At 37.6% G+C, this 14,537-nt stretch overlaps 1 long non-coding RNA gene across 3 annotated transcripts in view; it reads left to right on the forward strand.

The window, feature by feature from the left end:
• Positions 1-14,537, forward strand: part of LOC125130758 (uncharacterized) — an 83,235-nt gene that overhangs the window by 1,572 nt on the left and 67,126 nt on the right. For all 3 annotated transcript variants that reach the window (XR_007135797.1, XR_007135796.1, XR_007135798.1), the window contains exons 2-4: positions 245-343; positions 936-1,028; positions 5,439-5,611. This is a non-coding gene — a long non-coding RNA (uncharacterized LOC125130758). The remainder of the gene's footprint in view (positions 1-244; positions 344-935; positions 1,029-5,438; positions 5,612-14,537) is intronic.

The raw sequence follows: 14,537 nt of genomic DNA on the forward strand, positions 1-14,537 counted from the left end.
GGCCGGGGATCGAACCTACCTCCTCATGGATGCTAGTCAGATTAGTTTCTGCTCTGCCACAACGGGAGCTCCTCAAAACATTAGATTTGATCTCTCATTCTCTAATAAAGTCATCCAGCTCAAGGTAGTAAGTAACTGCAGCAAGCCACCAAGTAATGTCAAAATGAGGTAAAAAAAAAAAAAAAAAAGACCTGTTATTTCTCATTGTCCTTATTTTTCCCTTCTCTGTGCCTTTTTTATCTAGATTAATGTATTGTCTCAGTGTGGAAAGAAAATAATTAAGATCCAGGTATTGAGATCTGTGAACAGAACTATTTTTAAAACTCCAAGCATGAAAAATGAGGTAAACATTTTTTTCAAGAACCTTCATTGTATACCCCAAATCTTATCTGAATCATCACAAATAGTTCATTTCTTTTAACATTAGACAGCTGTTCAGGCTGTGAAGATGTCATGATTCTGGCACTAAATTCTACCTTGGGTTTAGAAACAGGTTAGAAAACCATATATTCAGTACAGTGATGTGTACTAAGTGCAGGAGGGCTTCCTAGGAACCTGAGAGGATGATGAGAGTCAGGTGGAGGACAGGGATGCTGGGTGCAGGAAATACCATTACAAGGAGAGATTACAATAGCCAAGGCCCCTCCAGCTGATAAGGGAAGGAGGAAACTCCAGGCAGTTTGTGCTGGGGGTGAAGTAATTGTGGTGACTGAGCTAAGGAGGAAAGCAGAGGTCAGATCAGGTAGAGCTTTGCATACCCCATTAAGGAACTCAAACTTTATTTTTTAGGTTGAGTGTATATCAAATTTCAGCCATTTCAGTACAAACTCCTATTTTTTTTGCCGTATCTGTGTACTTCCTGGACTATTGTTATTTGCTTAACATTTTTCTTTAAATCACCACTTTTCTTTTTTTTCTTATATTTAACTTAAAAGGAAACATAAGTCACTACTGTGGATGGAAAGCTAACCACACTTGCTTAAAAAAGAAAAAAGAAAAAGAAAGAAACCATTAAAATAAATACAATGGTAAGTAAAGCAGTAATATTAAATTCTAGCTGTCTGTCCTGAGGCCCTCCCTTCCTTTGTTAAAAGAGAGATTGGCAAATGCCAGAAAAGGCATTCAGAACTTCACCAAAGTGTGATTTTCTTCTTGGTGTAATCTGAAGGATTGAAAGAATTGTATCATTTATGTGCAGTTTCAAAGCCTGCAAAATAATAAGATATGCTGTTTATGTCTGTCTAAATGTGTGGATAACCACAAAAAGCATGGACACAGGCTGGAAGGATACAGAAGCATGAACTTCAGGACAGCGAGAAGGAAAGAAGAGAAATGAAATGGGAAAGCAGCGAGGAGGCTCCAACAATGATAGCTAATTTAATTTTTTTTTTTTTAAATATTAAGCCAATGTTGCTAAATGTTTGGAATTAAGTCTGAATCGTTACTAATGGGTGCTAGGGCCAAGGAAACAGGTTTCACCCCAAGGAGCTGCCCATCAATTGCTAGCGACCACACACACATGCTGAAGGTAAATTACCTCCATCTGCTGCCCTGCATCCCCTGTCCTGTCCTGCCCCTTTCCTACCACAGTCAGCAAAGCAAACTTTCAGAATGAGAATTGGCAGCACTGATAGGTAGGTGAGATTTCCAAACAGACCAGTCACCGTTCATGGAAATCTATTACTTGAAAGAGGTGCTGATTTCAATGAATAAACAAATTGAAAGCTCCAAGTTACTTCTAATAGAGCCAAAAGAAGTTTTATAATATATATATATTTTACCCTCAGAAGGATAATACAGGACCTTACATTCATAAAGCAACCAGATTACTATGAAAGCAAACTAGTTAGAGAACTATAAGAATATATTTATTGACTTTTTTTTAATGAGGTGAGCAATAATAAGTAATACTATGCTGCAGATACTCTTATAAACATTGGTATATTAACATTTAATCTTTATAATCTTACAAAATAGGCAATATTATTAGTATATTCATTTTACAGATGAGTAAACTGAAAAATAGAAAAGTTAATTAATTTACTACAGGCAACACAGTAACAAATAGCTGAACCAGGATTGGAACTCAGGCTCTTAATCACCATGCTATATTGACTACATATATTGACTATATATACAGACTAGCTGAACTGAAGGGTGAATTAGTAAATTAGAAAATTGGGAGTTCCCGTCGTGGCTCAGTGGTTAACGAATCCGACTAGGAACCATGAGATTTCGGGTTCGATCCCTGGCCTCGCTCAGTGGGTTAAGGATCCGGCGTTGCTGTGAGCTGTGGTGTTGGTCGCAGACGCTGCTCAGATCCCACGTCGCTGTGGCTGTGGTGTAGGCTGGCGGCTACAGCCCTGATTAGACCCCTAGCCTGGGAACCTCCATATGCCTCGGGTTCGGCCCTAGAAAATACGAAAAAAAAAAAAATAGAAAGAAAGAAAGAATGAAAAAAAATTGGAATATACCATGGGTATGGCCTAAGGGGGAAAAAAAAAAAAAAAGAGGATTGGGCCTAGTTCCCAGATTTCAAGAGAAAAGCTATAGTGATGAGCAATAATTTAAGTAATGTGGAGAATAAATCCAGAAGTTTCGACATTTATCTAATAGGGCAGCTAGAGAACGGATGGAAGGACATACTCAAAGAAGTGATAGAAAATGACCCAGTATCTTAAAGTTAAAATCTCTCATTTAGTGTATAAGTAAAAATACCACACTTGAACACATCATGAATAAATTTCAGAGCCTCAAGGATACAAAGGCAACTGTAACCAGGTCACCTATTTCTCATCAGCAACAATGGATTCTCGTAAATAATGGAAGAATTGTAAAGGAATTGTTTTAACTTAGAATTCTCTACCTAAATTATCATTTGAGAAACAGTACAAAATAATGATTTATTTTCAGATACATAAGGATTCAAATAGTTGATCATCTCTTAAATTTCGTTGGAAAGTGTATTCTCCCAAAGAGAAAATTGAATGAAAAAAGAATACATGCAGTACAAAAGACAATGGTCACCAAAGGTAGTGAACTCTGCTACACACTCAGTAATTCCCTTTCTTCTTTACTGGCAGAAATTCTGATTTTGAGGATTTATCCTCCATGTGTTTCAAGAATGTGGGCTCTCCCCCAGAGAAAGAATGAATGTTAACTGGTCTAAACTCATCACAGTAATTCCATTTTCTCTCTTAATGCTTGATTAGACATAAGCATATCATACAACATTAACTAAGGAAGAGTGAAGAGCAATCTGGTGGGGGTTACAAGAATGGTTTCCCCCTCAAACTACAACAAAGAAAAGAAGGAAGCAAGAGAAGAGAAGAGAGCCAGGAAAAGCTTCCTGCCTGAGGTAGCCCTCCTCCCAGTGAGCTTCATCTTTTGGTATTTATAACCTTGTGTAGTTCCTTCCAACAGAGAATAAAGATTTCCAAAACTGGATAATGAAAGCTTCAGCTTTTGCCTTGTTTTCTGGGTTTACGTGCTCTAAGGTAGGCTTTCTCAGCCTCAGCACTATTGGCATTTTGGACCTGAAAACTCATGTTGTGGGGGGTTGTCCTGTACAGTGTTAGACACTTAGAAGCATCCCTAGCCCCTACTCACCAGAAGCCAATAATTCCTTCCCATTTTGGACAATCAAAAATGTCTCCGGACATTGTCTAATGTCCCCTAGAAAGCAAATCACCCCTAGTTGAGAACCACTGCTCTCAAGGAAGACAGCCACCATGTTCTGCAGACATTCATGCAACTTGCCAGCCACGTAAGCTGCCTCGAAGTGGATCCTCCAGCCCAGTCAAGCTTTTGAATGACTGCAGTCCCTGCTGTCTCTAACTGCAATGTCATGAGAGATCCTGAGCTAGGTCCAGCCAACCAAGCTGCTTCCAAATCCCTGACCCACAGAAACCATGATATATAACAAATGTTGTTGTTATAAAATCACTTGAAGGAGTTCCTGCTGTGGCTCAGTGATAACAAACCCAACTATTATCCATGAGGATGCAGGTTCGATTCCTGGCCTCGCTCAGTGGGTTAAGGACCCGGTGTTGCCATGAGCTGCGGTGTAGGTTGCAGAGGCAGTTTGGATATGGCATTGCTGTGGCTGTGGTGTAGGCTGGCCGCTCTAGCTCTGATTTGACCCCTAGCCTGGGAACTTCCATGTGCTGTGGGTGTGGCCCTTAAAAAGGAAAAAAAAAAAAGAAGATGAAAAGCACTTGGACCCTTAATCACATCATTGAGCCACTAAAGAAATCCAGGAACAGTCTACCTCTGAACTTCTTTTTATGTGACATAAGCTTTTCTCTTTTTGTTTAAGCTATCTTTACTTGTATATTCTGTTACTTGCAGCCAAACACTTCCTACTAGAGAAAACAAAAATTAAAACTTTGAATTGCATCTTCTTTATTGCTGATTCATAAAATAAAAAGAAAATGATAATATAAAACTAAAATAATCTTATCATGAGGATAAACAAAAAGCAGAGAGAGAAGAGCATGTTAAGGTTTTTGTCTTATTTAGAGATATTATATAGATATTTTCTCTAAACACAGAAAAAAAATGAGACAATTATGTATGATAAATATAAGGGTCACCATATAGGCAAGTGTAAGTTAGATATTTTAAGTTACAGACTACTTGAGTAGGAAAAATGGAAGAAGGATAACTTGACGAATTCAATAAAATGAAAACAAGAAAAAATGTAAACCAGAATATGTAGTATAAAGGACATGTTTCTGGAGTGGTGGGTCCCATGTAGCATCTATTCTCCTTTTGTGTACTGTGATAGGTAAACTAATGCCCTCCCCTGCCAAAGATGCTCATGTTCCAACCTGCAAAACCAGTAAATATGTTACCTTACAAGGCAAAATGGTCTTTGTGAGTGTGATTAAGGAATTTGAGATGGGGAGATACTCTGAATTAAGCAGAGTGGGCACAATGTAATCACAGAGGTCTTTCAAAGTGAAAGAGAGAGGCAGAAGAGGAGTCAAAATAGAGAAGCAATGACATGGAAGAAAGGCACAGAGAAATAGAACATTGCTGGATTTGAACATGAAGGAAGGGAGCCATAAGCCAAAGAATGTGGGCAGCCCCTAGAAGCTGGAAAGACAAGGAAATGGATTCTCTCCTAGAGCCTTAGACAAGGAGTACAGGTCTGCAATTTTAGCCCAGGAGGACCCCTTTTGCCATCAGTCCTCTAAACTGTAAGATAATAAATTTGTGTTTTTTAAAGCCATTTAATTTTTAGTAATTTGTCACAGCAGTGTGGGGGGGGGAGGACTAATAAAACTTCCTGTATCCATATTTCCTTTTTTTTCCAGGCCAGGGAGCAAACCCAAACCACAGCAGTGACAATGTCAAATCCTTAACCACTAGGCCACCAGAGAACTCCCATCCATATTTCCTTTTGAATAATGTCTCTTTCTCCTTGGTTACAGATTGTTAGAGCTGTTCCTTGGGTTTTCTGCCCATTGGTATCCAAAGGGTGATAGGAGTCTGAAATTAGAACCATAGAAGGCACTTTCACAGAAACCTGGAAGTGAAGAAAAATGGCAACAGACTGAAAACTGTTAGTCATCATTTGTACCAATCATGGCACCCCAACCAAAAGGTATTTACTAAAGTCTTTTCCTCCTTTCTATTTCTCAGAAGTTGCCTTTTCTGTATCCATTTCCAAGCTTGGTCTCTGTGCTAGTTATCTATTACTGTGTCACAAACTATCTTAAGGCTCAGTGATATAAAACAATAGTTATTTCTTTTGCTCATAAATCTGTCATCTGGGCAGAGTTTGGTGGGAAAGGTTCATTGCTCCACAGAGTATAAGCTAGGGCTGAGAACCTATTTCCAAAATGGTTCACTCACACACCTAGCAAATTTGGTTCTGGACTGTGCTGACTGCTCAGTCAAGGCTGGTGGCTGGAAGCTTTTGTTCCTCTCCAGGTTGGCCTCTCCATGGGCTGTTGGGGCTTCTCTGTGGCGTGGTAGCTGAGTTCCAAGAACAAGCATACCACGAGACCCAGATAGAAGGTGGATCAACTTTTATGGCCTTTGCTCAGAAATCCTGTTACTTTAATTCTGCCATTGTCACAAATCTACCCAGATTTAAAAGGAAGACACATACATCCCAGCTTTTGATGGGAGGAGTATCTAAGTCACATTGTAGAAGAACATGTCGGACAGAAGTAATTGTTGCAGTATTTTTGGAAACTAAAATCTAGCACATCCTTCCAGCTATATTATCAATTCTCTGATCTCAGTATCAGTGTCTTTTGTTCATGTTAACTGGAGTTGGTTTCTGCTGTTGCTTGCAACCAAAAAATAATGTACTAGGCATAAACATAAACACATCAGAATAAGTGTAAATGTTTAAATTCTCTTATTAGAATCAGAGTATATAAAAACAAAGCATGACAGCCCCAATAGACTAAGAATACACAGAATGAAATAATGCCATTTGCAGCAACCTAGATGGCCTTAGAGATCATCTTACTAAATGAAATAAGTCAAAGACAAATATCATATGATATCACTTATATGTAAAATTTTAGAAATGATGCAAATGAACTTATTTACAAAACAGAAACAGACTGAACAGACCTTGAAAACAAACTTATGGTTACCAAAGGGGAAAGGTGGGGGGAGGGGTATATTCAACTCCTCAGAGTTGAATAGAACTCCACAGAGAATTCTATTCAACATTCTGTAATAACCTGTATGGGAAAAAAATCTGAAAGAGAATCGATACATGTATAACTGAATCACTTTAATATATACCTGAAACTAACACAACATTGTAAATCAACTATATAATATAAAATAAAAATCAAATTAATGGAGTTCCCATCGTGGTGCAGTGGTTAACAAATCCGACTAAGAACCATGAGGTTGAGGGTTCGATCCCTGGCCTTGCTCAGTGGGTTCACGATCCGGTGTTGCCTTGAGCTGTGGTGTAGGTTGCAGAGGCGGCTCGGATCCTGTGTTGCTGTGGCTGTGGTGTAGGCCGGTGGCTACAGCTCTGATTCGACCTAGCCTGGGAAACTCCATATGCCGAGGGAGCAGCCCAAGAAATGGCAAAAAAAAAAGACAAAAAAAATCAAATTAAAATAAAAATCAAATTAAAAAAAAACTAAGAATATACAAATCTGCCATAGGGAATTGATAAAATTTGCCCAGGCTACAAAGCACAGGGTTTCATAATTTCCAGAAGGCAGCATATTCTCAAACCACATTACCAAAATATTTCAATATTCATGTCACAGATTTATTTAAAGAGAGTCAGAATTCTTACACTTTCTTCTCTAGAATCACTTTTGTCTCTCCCTGAACTTAAACTTACTCCTAGGAACCCAATCAGAAATTTATCATCATCTTAAACAGCTCTTCCTTGCAGAATACATCTCCAATTCCCCGTTGTCCAGTTACACACCCTATCCTCTAGCTTCCTGGTAGCTTTTATTAATATTATCACTGTGTGCAGTCTCACACAGATGACATTTCTGTCCATTGGTGACATTCTTTCCTCGTTTCCATTTGGTTTTCTCTCTTACCCTTTCTTCCTTCCCTTCCCATGATGGACCTCAAAGTGTCTAGAAGCCTGAAATTCAATGTATTGTATTCCATGCACTGTGATCTGAGGTGAAGAGCGTGGTCCTTGGAGTTGAACTGCCTGAGATCAGATCCTAAAACAGAAGAGGAAAAATAGTATAGTTGTTTTATAGTTGTCATTTCTTATCCAGATAGATAATGAGTAGTTTTATTTTTAACCCAGTTACCTTGGAATAATAATGCCAAGTGACTATATCTCTTTTGTATTAAATGGGTTCAGAGCAATTTTCCTATCTAGCACTCTTTCTTTTTTTTCTTTTCTCTCTCTTTTTTTTTTTTTTTTGCAAGGGGTTGGGGGCGGTGGTGGAAGCCTCACCTGCAGCATAGGGAAGTTCCCAGGCTAGGGGTTGAATTGGAGCTTCAACTGCATGCCTACACCACAGCCATGGCAATGCCAGATCCTTAACCCTCTGAATGAGGCCAGGGATCAAACCCACATCCTCATGAATACTAGTTGGGTTCTTAACCTTCTGAGCCACAACAGAACTCCTAGCACCTTTTAATACAAATGGCAAACTTAACACTTTATCTAAAATATCAGTATTACATTTCCCCAAATATGGAAAACTATTTTTACTAAAAATTTGGCAAGCCCTTTCAAAACAGCATTTTCTCTTTTCATTCTTTGAGAAATTTCTAACAACAAACATATATATAAATTTTAGTATGCAGCTGTAAGCCTTCAATATTTATTGTAAAATTTTGTTTATAATTTTTTTGGAAGTTGCTTGATCTTCTTAAATCCTAAAGCAATTTTAGTTTTAATTATATTCTAGCCAAATAATGGAATTTTCAGCTTGTTTCTTCCTCAGTGTTTTCAGGACCTAACCTAGTGTCTTGCAACAGTTAGCATTCCATACATGTCTGGTCAATGACCAAATATACTGTAATAGAAATGATAAAAGGACATCTATTCTGACCACCAGGGCTTGTCTGGACCATGTCAAAAGCCTGTGGTGCATCGCTTCCTGCTAGCTATCTCAATTAGTTTCCATTTTTTCTATAGAACTTTTCTACAGAACGATATCCTTTTTAATTGTAGATTCTAAACCTCCCTTACCTCACCAAATACAAATACTTTTCCAAGTTTTAGTTCATGTCCATATATTCGAATGGCATAACTCCACAGGTTAGCCTGGAGCTGGGAGAGGTGAGGAGCAGCCCAGCTGGATTTTGACATGAAGTCATAAGGTACATAAACATTTTTATCAGACTTTTAAAGCTGGAAGGAACCTTTGAGATAAGGTCCAACCCTCTCATTTTACAGATAAGGAAACCAAGGTCCAGAGACACTATGTATGTGACTTGCTCAATGTCACAGAGTTAGTACAGGAAAAGGCTTTGGGAACTGGAGGCTTCGTGGTTAAAAAAAAAAAAAAAAAGCAAGGCTGTACTTACTGTTATTGTTTTCCTCAAGATTCTTGATTGACTGTTCTTTCTACCATACATAATGCACCTCACATACAATCCACTCGTGCTGTGCTTTTTATCTAAAGGAAACTGTAAAGGATACATCTGATCATATTTCCCTTAATATGTGGGCTGCCCGAGATCTCTAAGCTAAATGAGTGTGTATGTCATGCATGGTATTGATATTAGTGTGGGAGGAAGTGCCAAAAAATGGAGCCTAGAAACTTGTCTGAATGGGCTGTAAGCCTAGAACCCAGGAGACAAAACAAGGAATGAGGAATTATTTTGGTCACTTGGCCAAAGAGTGCAAACCTCTCTAGAGATTTAACAAACTCTTTTCATACAATTACATGGATGACTTGTGAGATCTATACTGGAATACGTATTATCTCTCTTATAGCACTTAAGATGCTGTATTGCAGTTTTGGTGTTTTTTTTTTCCTCCTTGAATCTGTTGAGCCCAAGAAACTTTTCTTTTTTAGATCTGTTTCTCTAGTACATAGCATAATGCCTGAAATAAAGTGGGTGCTTATAAAATTAATTAATAGGAGTTCCTGTCGTGGCGCAGCAGAAACGAATCTGACTAGGAACCATGAGGTTGAGGGTTTGATTACCTGGCCTCGCTTACTGAGTTAAGGATCTGGCATTGCTGTGGCTATGGCGTAGGCTGCAGCTGTAGCCTCGATTAGACCCCTAGCCTGGGAACCTCCATATGCCGTGGTTAATAAATAAATAAAATTAATAAATCAGAGTAGAGAAGTAACTGGTAAAGGTGGACAGAACTGGCCACTGTGAAGCCAGAAATTTGGGATAAGTCTTTTGAGCCCTCTAGGTGTCAACATTTTTTGTTAGATTCTACATAACTAGTTGATTCTAAGAACAAACCAAGACTAGACTAGATGGTATCAAAAAATGATAATAAAAATCAATTCTGTGTCTACCCTTCTCATCCATTCACCCAAGGAGTATAAATACATTCACTCATTAATAGATCCATTTATCAAAAACATGCATTGAATACAGGGACCATCAAAATGGTTTCTGCTTTTATTTTGGCAGTGTTTCTAAAAGTGTGGTCCATGGGTTCTTGTGTCAAAAAGAGGTGTTGAACTTAATTAATACATAGATTCCCAGAATATTGAGGAAGCAGGGCTTGGGAATCTTCACTTTTAAGCAGGCAGCCTCCAGATGATTTTTTTCCCATTCCCAAATATTTTTTGAGCATCTTTGATGGGCCAGGCCTTTACTTGGACCAAAGGAATAATGAAAGTTGATTATATTTCCTTTTGGGCTGCTATAACAAAATACCATAGATTAGATGGTTTACAAACAACAGAAATTTATTTCTCATAGTTGTAGAGGCTGGGAAGTCTCAGATCCAGGTGCCTACAGATGTAGACTCTGCTTCCTCACAGAGAGCCATCTTCTCATTTGTATCCTCCAATGGCAGAAAGGACAAGCTAGCTCTTTGGGGTCTTTTCTATAGCAGGTCATAATCTCAATTATGAAAGCTTCACCCTTATGACCTAGTCACCTCCCAAAGACTTCATCACCTTGGAGATTAGGATTTCAACATAGGAATTTGAGGGACAGAGGGCACAAACATTCAGTTCATATCAACATGAGACAAATCCATTCTCATAAATGAACATAAAGTAATTTAGGTTAAATGTAAGATGTCAGAAAAGCTGAGAGGGGTGGAAGGAATTCAGGACAGAGCCCAGTTTATGAAGAAAAAAAATAGTATCCAATAGCTGGTTAGACAGATGTTCTAGACATTTACAGATGTTGTTAGTGATCTCTCAATGAAAAAGGCCAAGAGGTGTTCCTGTTGTGGCTCAATGGTCATGTACCTGACTAGTATCCATGAGGATGTGGGTTCAATCCCTGGCCTTGTTCAGTGGGTTAAGGTATCCAGCATTGCCGTGAGCTGTGGTGAAAGTCACGGATGTGGCTTGGATCCTATGTTGTGGCTGTGGTGTAGGCTGGGGGCTACAGCTCTGATTTGACCCCTAGCCTGGGAACTTCCATATGTTGAGGGTATGGCCAAGAAATAAAGGAAGGAAGGAAGGAAGGAAGGAAGGAAGGAAGGAAGGAAGGAAGGAAGGAAGGAAGAAAGAAAGAAAGAAAGAAAGAAAGAAAGAAAGAAAGAAAGAAAGAAAGAAAGAAAGAAAGAAAGAAGGAAAGAAAGAAAGAAAGAAAGGAGTCCCAGAAAAGTTGTTTAGAATACTTAGTCTTCTAGTATGCACATCACTGGCTTCTACAGTCAACAGCATATCACCAGAGTTATTATTTATCTCTCTCCCCTCCCCAAGCTTTTTTTTTCTTTGCTAAAATATTTTAAAACAAATCTTTGACATCATGTCATTTCACCTCTAAATATTCCAACATGTATCTCAAAGAAAGATGGATTTGGGTGTGGGCTGGGCATAGTGATGTGTTCCAAAGCATAAAGCATGAAAGGGAGCCAAAGTGACTTTACAGTAGAGGAATGTAGCAGACTAGCTTGGCTAAGTCATCAAGCTTAACATGATCAGTGATAAGTCATTGATAGAATGTACTTCTGACAAGATATAAGGAGAAAGGCACTAGTAAAATTTTAATAAAGTATGTTGTTTAGTTAATAGTAATGTGCAAATATTCATTCTTTAGTTGTGATAAATATACTAGAGTAACACAAGATGTTCATAGTTGGGGAACCTTAGTATGGGGTATATAGGAATTATATACTATCTTTACAACTTTTTGGTAGACCTAAAACAATTCTAAATTTGTAAGTTTATTATAAAAATGGAGGAGTGTAATAAATTGAATAAGCTAGAAGGAATGTATATGCCAAAGTTCGATTTGCTGGTATTCTCAAAATACTAGCAAACCAAATTCAAAAGCTTGTTAAAAAAAATCATACACTATGGGAGTAACCTGTGGTCTAGTGGTAATGATCTGCACTGCTGTAGCCCAGGTTCAGTCTCTGGTCTGTGAACTGAGAGCCCACATCAATCTGCTGCATATCACAGCCAAAAAAAAAAAAAAAAAAAATCATACACCATAGTCAACTGGGATTTGGGATTTATCCCTAGAATGCAGGAATAGTTCAATAGATCCAGATAAATAAATGTGATATACAACATTAACAAAATGAAAGATAAAAACCATTTGATTATCTCAGTAGATGAATAAAAAGCATTTAGCAAAATAAAATATCCTTCTATGATAAAAAAAAATCTCAAAAACTTAGGTATAGAAGGAAAATACCCCAACATAGTAAAGGTCAATAAAGGTCACATGTGACAAGCCCACAGTTAACATCACACTTAACAGTGAATATTTAAGACAAGCAGGTGATATCTACAACAACAAAATATCTAAAAATGAAAATAAACTGTCCCATTAACAATAGCATCAAAAACAATAAAACACTTAGGAATAAATTTAACCAAGCATGTGAAAGATCTAAACACTGAACACTACTAAGATTTTAATGAAACAAATATAAAAAGGTACACCAAAATGGCAAGCTATCCTGTGTTCATGGATCAGAAGAATTTAATGTTGGTGAAGTGTCCATACTACTCAAAATCATCTATAGGTTCAGTGCAAATTCTATCAAAATTCTAATGACATTTTTTACAGAAATTTAAAATAAAATTCTAAAATTTACGCGGAGCAACAAAAAACCCTGAATAGCCAAAGCAATCCTGAGAAAGAAAAGCAAAGCTGGAGATACCATGCTTCCTGATTTCAAACTATATTACAAAGCTTTATTAAATCAAAAAAGTATGATACTGTTTTAAAATCAGGCCCACCAGACCTGTGTTTAGGGAGACAAAGATAGGTCAAGTTTGAAGTTAGGAACATATAGTGCAAGGAACTTTGCAATATTACAATTTCCATTTTACAAATAGGAAACTGAGAATTAGGTAAATAATGCCTCCAGAGTAATATTCAGCTTGTATCTATTCAGTCAGGTTTCCACACAAGGCTTGCCTGAATTTAAAACTCACAGGTTTTTTTTTGTTTTGTTTTTGTTTTTTCAAATTACACTGCTGGTCTTTACACTGTGCATAAGAGAACCACCTAGGCATGGTTGACTCTAGCAGTGTGGGGGTAAGTAGTATCTTCAGCCCATTAGTTGTATATATTTATATGATTTCTTCATTAGAATTTGCTAGGCTGTAGAAACATCTGGGAACCACTTTATTTCACTCTACTATTCAATCCTGACGTCTGTAAAAGGGGTATAATGTTAATATCTATTTTATTACTGGGGATAAGTAAGAAGATGCATGTGAAACTGCTATGTAAATGTCTAGGCATTGTGCTGATGGGAAATATTAGTGCAGTTACTCTGTGGCAATGAAATAGAGGGTTTTTCTCCTTAAACGTCTTTACTATGATCGACCCACAACCTTGGTGGCATTCTTCCTGCACCTGAGAAAGCATGATGGCTTTCAAAAGGTTTGGGGACACTAGTTTAGATCTGAAACCTTTATGTATAAGGTGGTATCTGTATACATTTTTGAATGTCTAATTATTAATACACTATTAATGCATAATTACACTTTAAACTACCATGAATACATGTTCTCAAATGGCTTTGAACTAACCTTCCATTTAAAATATTTTTTAAAGAAAGCTTATTTGGTTGGTAGATACAAACTATTGCAGTTGGAATGGGTAAGAGTGAGATCCCTCTGTATAGCACAGGGAACTGTATCTAATCACTTGTGATGGAACATGATAGAGGATAATGTGAGAAAAAGAATGTACATATATGTATAACAGGGTCACTTGGCTATATAGCAGAAATTGACAGAACATTGTAAATCAACTATAACAAAAAAAATTTTTTAACCTAAGAGCTGATTTAAAATTTCTGAATGTTTTCAGATATGATTTTGAGTTTATCATAATGTAAAAATATTATAATTTTAATTAAGGATTGAACTTTAATATCTTGGATTTCGAGGTTGGCCCTATCTTCTAGTCATTCACTTGGTGACTTGGTGAAACCATGTCAGACTGCACTCTGATGGCTGCAACAGGAGACTGTTGGAACATTTAAAGCCTGGGCATCCAAAATCAAACGAGAAATCTACTGTGTTATTGCTGAGCTAACTTGGGGGTAGAAATCACATTTTCCATAGCTGAGACATATCTTACACATGTGGAAAAATATTCCCATCTCCATTTTGTTTGTTTTTTTTTGAAAAATCAAATGGTGAAAAAAATGATTACAAAAAAAAAATTCCCCCTGTACGCTTTACACTTCAAAAATGATATCACTTTCATTACTGAGTCATTCAAACTTCCTGAGTCTTGCTTTTTAAGTGAAACGACCAATCCCTAACCTATTTTCTTTTCCATCCCACCATCGACAGCAAGATCAACAACTCAGAAATAGTCTTTGGTGAAACTGCAAAGTAGGCGAGGTTCTTCTGTGGCTTTCTTCTCCCTTCCTTTCCTTGTCTCCCAGTTCCTCTGAACCCATGGACTTGTGGGATATTTTGATCCCCAAGGCT

Source organism: Phacochoerus africanus, chromosome 1, assembly GCF_016906955.1.
Source record: "Phacochoerus africanus isolate WHEZ1 chromosome 1, ROS_Pafr_v1, whole genome shotgun sequence".
NCBI classification, from domain to species: domain Eukaryota; kingdom Metazoa; phylum Chordata; class Mammalia; order Artiodactyla; family Suidae; genus Phacochoerus; species Phacochoerus africanus.